Source organism: Rhinolophus sinicus, linkage group LG06, assembly GCF_036562045.2.
Source record: "Rhinolophus sinicus isolate RSC01 linkage group LG06, ASM3656204v1, whole genome shotgun sequence".
In the NCBI taxonomy this organism is placed as follows: domain Eukaryota; kingdom Metazoa; phylum Chordata; class Mammalia; order Chiroptera; family Rhinolophidae; genus Rhinolophus; species Rhinolophus sinicus.
In genome coordinates, this window is record NC_133756.1 from 130,216,037 (window position 1) to 130,222,407 (window position 6,371).

The window sequence follows — 6,371 nt, forward strand, 5'->3', positions numbered from 1 at the left end:
GAGATGGACACCTACAAAACCACCAGAGGGGCCTCTGGAGTCTATAGCGATTTCTTTGTGGCTTGACCCTGTCTTTCCTGTAATCTTTCCAAAGCAATCCTCAGTGTGAACAGGCCCAGCAGTTCGGCCGACAGGAGAGGTCACGTCAACGTGCAAGGAAGGAAGGAAGGAAGGAAGGAAGGAAGGAAGGAAGGGAGGGAGGGAGAGATATTTTCTAATCTCATTCATTCTTTTCTACAATGAAGTAAACAAAGCCCTAGAGAGTTGACTAAGCTCTGTGGTTAGAGTTCTAAGGTCAGGTACTAATAGGTCTTGGGCCTCCAGCTTGCCCCCTTATGTGCTCTTCTCTCCCTCCAAAGATATTTTCCCTTTTTTTTTTCTTTTTCTTTTTTTTGCGAGGGCTTGACGGAGTTAGGGCAATGGAGGGACTTACTCTTGTGAAGTCTCACTGGCTCCTGTACAAATCAAGTTTAAGGAAGTGGAGTGGCTCAGGGCTCTATGCAGAAATGAGGTAAAGGTTCCAACCATGGTTCTGCCATTTCCACCATGTCACCTGACCACTGAGACCCTCAGTACTTTCTAGAATCTCTAATACTAGCACCTCAGAAGTAGGAGTCCTCAGGAGCCACTTCTTATTCTTGCAGGACAAGGCAAGGAGGAGGAAATCAGAAATTAAAGAGAAACTCTCTGTGTCCTCTTGCAGTCCAGCTTGGCCCAGGCACAGGGAACCCACTGACCAGAGAGCTAGGCTGGGCATGCCCCATGGCTGGTGCAGCAACCCCTCTGCCCTCAGCTCTCTTGTTCCTGCTCTGCCCTTGCTGTGGTCCCCTCTTCTCCCCACCTCAAAATCCAGCCCTGGACCTCCAGGCACAGACACTGCACTGTGGTTTGTGGCATTTGCACCTCAGCTCTCCCTGTGGGGTCTGCCTTAGATCATTGGCCTCATCCCTCTCAGGAAGTTCTTTGCACCCCTCTCCTGCCTGTTGGAGCCGAAGGCAGAGCTGGCAGGGAGCAGAGGAGGTAAATGCTGCCTTGCACAGTTTCTCCAAAGGCAGAACCTTTTCAGACCTTGTGACATAGAGGAAAGATGGTAAGAGACTGTGCCCCTCCCCTCCTCTCATCCGTCTGGATGGGTGGATATGGCTGTGTTTTTACCCGGAGCCCAGTGCTCCAGTGACCTGACGCTTCTAGTGACAATGAAATCCAAACCCTTTACTCGAAGTCACAGCTGCTCCCAGAAGGAGAAAGAGAGGGGAGGAAGACATTCTTCTTGCTATGGCTGCAAAACAGAGCTCCGGTGCCTTCCCCTCCCCCCAGGGAGACTGCAGCTCTAAGAGGCGCCCTCACACCTGCCTGCATTTTAATTAATATCATCCCTCCATCTATCAACAGCAAGTCAACATGCTTCACACTAGGGGAGAAAAACAATCCTCACCTTGTCAGCCATACTTCTCCGGGAGCAGCTGAGGGTCTCAACCCCCCTGACTCTCTGCCACCTCTTTTTGCCTGTGGGCTGTTGACAGGGTGCAGTGCAGCTTGCCACAGAGATGGCTTTGGCATCAGAAGGTGGCAGCATGGGAACGTGGCAGAATGGGTTGGGGCCGGCTATTGGTCAGGCAGAGGCACACAGTACCATCTCTGCACTCAGGGTATCCAGTCCTCAGAACACTGCTATTCGACGGGAATTTCTATCCCCATCTTAACAGAGGGGGCACTGGGGTTTGGAGAAGTGCAGGAACTGCTGAGGTCACACTGCTAATATAGGGCCAAGCTGGGCATCTGAATGCAGATGTGGCCCCTGGATCCCTCATCTTCCTGCCTCACTTCCCCTGTACCCCATGGCAGCAATCTGGGGGTAGGGGGGAGGGCTGGGCTTGAGTCCCTCTCTGGATGACAGAGCTGGTGGTGGCAGGGCCTTCCCTCCTTGCCTCAGCTCCCTCACCCTCATGCATCACAGCTATGCCCTTGGAACACTGCTCAGCCTGCTGGGCTTTAGAATGTTATCCCTGATGATCATGCCTTTTGCTGAGCTATGAGAGAATCGCATGCCTTTAGCAGCAGGGCGAGACAAGTTCTCTCCATTAGGTGAGACCACCTATAAGTGGTTGTAGTGTGTGTGGAGGCCTGTTTGTACCTACAGGGTGTGGGTGCACAGGTGCCCAGGCCCACAAGAGTGCGTGGGAGTCAGAGCAGTATAGGATTGTGGCTAGGAGCATGCGTGTTAGTGTTTCTCCACGCACAAGTGGAACAGACTGCTGCTCTGTGTGTGTGGGCAGGCTACCGTTCTAGCCTGGAGACGACATTGTGGAACAGAGTGGCACAGATCCACCCAGGCTGTCAAACCTCTCTCAGCCGTTTTCCTCATCTGTAAAAGAGCCGTGAGGTGATTCAATGGTACGGGATATGGAAAACGATGTAGTACCTGGCAAATGGTAAGCACTCAGTAAGTTGTAGATGTTAACTATGCTGACTATCCAATTGCCTTAGCATTCTTTTTTGTTCAAGAAGATTACAAGATGTTGTCAAATGTTGCCTGGTAATCCAGATATATTCGCTCCCCTGTATTTCCACAGTCTACCAGCCTAGCAAGCAGTGAAAGAAAGACATGAGTCTGGTTCCTTGTAGCTAATTCTTAGGGAACCCTCACCAAGTCTTAGGGATCCCTGTCTCCCTTCCAGGCGCTCACAAAGACTATGCCTTTAATAGTACTGACATGTGGGAAATACTTCCGAAGCCTGAAAGAAAGAAACTCACTCCCCTTCCTCTTTATAAAGAGGATAAGATATGTCCTTTTCCTGAGCCTACCTTTCTCCCCTGCTCTCGTCGACGAAACCCTAGATTCTGGAAAATCCCCATCTGCCTTTGAAGCTGGCTTCTATCATCCTTACTAAAGAAAACTCCACTCAGCTGGGTCCTCAGCTACTTAGTAACAATTGTCCAATTTCCAGCCTCACTTCCTTTTATCGCACAATTGCCTGAGCAGGTGTCGGCGCCTCCCCTGCTCCCCGTGGGATAATGCCTTCCTTTGTGCTCAGCCCCGCAGGAGTGATGGAGAGGCGACTGCTGGGGTCTCTAGGGAGGGAGTCTTTGCCAGCATAGGAATTCTCTCCCAGGTGATTCTGATGGAGGTGCTGGGCCTTTCCCAAAGCACGCAGGCCAGGAAAACAGGTCTAAACAGGGCCTCCAAAAAAGCAGGTCAGAAAAAGCAGTGGTGAGCCAGACTATGAGTCAGAACTTCAAGAGTCAGAAAGAGGGATTCCGTTGCGTGGTGGAGAATATCTCAAACGTCCCTGATCCAGGTAAAGATGGTCGTTTCCCTTTCAGAGATCCTGAGCCGACCCTCTTCAAGAATTATTAGATATTAACTCCTGTTGTGTCATTATCTTTGTAGAGAGAATTCCAGTCTCCAAAAGTTTGCAGTGTACACTCTCTCTCTCTCTCTGCTCTCTCTCCCTTTTTCTTTCCTGGATCCTCTTTGATCTAGCTCCCTGGAAAACAGCTTTTGTTTCAAGGGAATACAAATGCTTCCTGGAATGGGGAAGTTATCACAATACCCCTTGGCAGTGCCAGAGAACAGGATATAAACGGACAGGAGCTGCCTCGATGGTGCAGGAAGATGGAACAGAACAGAAGCAGGAATAAAAGTGGTAAAGATGATGGAAACAAAAACAAAACAACTTTCTCATCCCACTTTTTCCTCAGCCTACAGGCCTCAGAGGGGCTGGAACACTGTCAGGGAGGTGGTGACAGTAGTGGTATTAGAAATGGGGGTGATGGAAATGGTGGTGAAGGGGAAGGTACTCAGGCTGGTGGGCGTGATTGCAACTATCGTCTGGAACATTCTCCATACTCCATGTCTAGTCAAGTCCTACCCATCTCATAATGCACAAAGGAAAGGAACGTGGACTTAGGAGTCAGACTACTAGGGTCAACTTAGAAATCTTATCTTTTTCATTCTCAATTTGCTCCTCTATAAAATGTGGAGATCAGAGTAGGTGAATTCAGATGTCCTGGTCATGTCTTAAATTGTAGGATTTCAGGTTTCAGGTTTACGTCTAGTGTTTTCTCATCAATACTCTAGGCACAAATGTCCTGTTTCTCTGTGTTGAGAACACTCGATGCCCAAACCATGGCTCTGGTCATCAGCTTAGACGGCTGTGCTGAGAGCAGCGGCCTGGTCCGAGGCCTTGTGTTCTCATACGGCGAGGGCTGCTTTCAGTTCTGTGCCTGGAATGATGTCTCACGTATAGTAGACATTCAGGACATGTCTCATGTTCCCTGGAGATGAAGACTCAACCAACAATTGCCCAGCACTTAGTGCCTTCCAGGCTCTGGCCTAGGTCCTGGGGATATAGAGATTGAAAGGCACATTTTCTGACTGGGAGACCTTCAGAGGGGAGGCAGCAGGCATAAACAATTCAATAAAGCACAGATCAGTTTTATAACACACAGAAGAACAAAGTGAAATGGGCTTGCTGACGAGGGGGCCCAGGTAAGGTAGGATGCAATGATTTCATGTAAATCATGGAAGATGACTCTTGTCTCTCCATTGACAAGAAGAAAGCATGCAGGCATACAGAATTGAAATGACACACACATCAAGGGTAAATGGATGGATGTAGGGAATAGTTGGCTGTTGTGAAGGCTGGAGCCTGACTGTGAAGAGAATTGAGCTTTATCCTGTGGGTGCCAGTGAAGGGCTTTAAGCAGAAGTACCACACATTCCCAGCCTTTTCAGACGGGCCCTCCAATGGCAGGATGGAGAATGGACTGGGGTTCAGTAAGATAGAGGCAGAAAGATGCAACAGGAAAATCTCGAGTCTAGGCTTTATCTTGAGACCTGATGGAAGGCAGAGATGTTAGGACTAAAAGGGGGCAGAGAGCAAAAATAAAGGGGCACTTAGGGGGAGAGAGCTATAAAACTCTATGACCTATTAGATCTAGAGGGTAAGGGATGGGGGAAATTTGGAATGGTTCTAAAATGTCTTGCTTGGACGAGAGGTCACATTAGGATGTGGGAAGGAGGGTTGATGAGGATGGAATTAAGATCAGACCATTTCTCTTTACGTCTTTGGTCTCAGTATGATACAGATGCTTACTTAGTATTATAGACACTTGGAGAGTAAACCTCTCTTTTCCCATCCCTCTCTTGCACACATCTCAGCAACTCATAAGGTTCTACTGACCTGAAGCATCCAGGAACAGGCTGGGTGGAGAGAGCAGAGTGAGGCTCATGGACCCAAGGTATTGGTTTCATTTCCCAATGACCAAATGCCTCTGTCCCAAGAAGACCTATAACCAGTCTCCCTTCGAAGGCCCCCAAAGCTTGATGCAATTAGTGAGTAGTGGGGCTCTATTTTTTCTTTTTCTTTATTTTTTCTTTTTTGGCTTTTTATTTTTTATTTTTTGGGGTTTTTTTTTTGGGTTAAAAGCAATTTCCATTTTATGCCCTTTGTCTCTTCATCCAAGCAAATGCCGGTGGGATCTGGCAACCTGAGTTCAATAGCCAGTCCTTTTGGTCTTTCAAAGGCTATGAATGTAATAAGAGCACTCAACCCTTCTGAAGATATGCAAATCTGTGCATTTAAAAGATTTACATTCATCCTTCACAGGCCCTGAAATATAAATATGAAATACCCAGAACCTTGTCACTTCAGTAATAATTAAGCTGATGGCCTATTATGTTCGATTGCAAATCAATATAGTATCTTTTGGTGCCACTTGAGTTCTTGAGGGTTGGCGTGGGGCCAGCTCCAGTTATACAATTGAATTGCTGCAGCTGCCTGGGAAACTTCGCTGCCGTTCCCATTCAGGAAGAATAGGCGGGTAACAATGGTGACCAGCCTCCCTGCAGTAATTGTGTACGAGGACACATTTCCAATGGGGTTTTTGTTCAGCAGGTGCTGTTATTTTAGTTTAATTTGAATTCTGAAATATGGAGGAGAGAAGGAGACTAATCTTAACAGCATCTAACCTACAGCTGTTCGAAAGAGGCCAGCAAACAGCATATGTTGCTTAGATGGAAATCATAATTGCTCATTCTCCCTGGGCTGTTGGCCCACCAACGTGGAGTCTCTGAAATTAGCCATCATTTTTCCGGCATTTTCCACAGTGGCAAGGCCTCCACAGGGCTCGGGAAGAGATATTCTAGAGTGGCTCGCTCGCCAACAGGCTTTTGCTGCTGCTGCTGCTGCTGCTGCTGCTGCTGCGTCTCCTCCTTCTTCTTCCTTCTTTCTCCTTCTTGGTCAGCTGAGATGATTTCCAGACACTACATAAAATGCATCCTGGGTTGGCTTCCTCTTTTGAGGCTACCGTGGGTAGGCTTTAGGAGCACTGGAGAGGGTTGGTGGCCACCCCAGCCCCAGACTCCC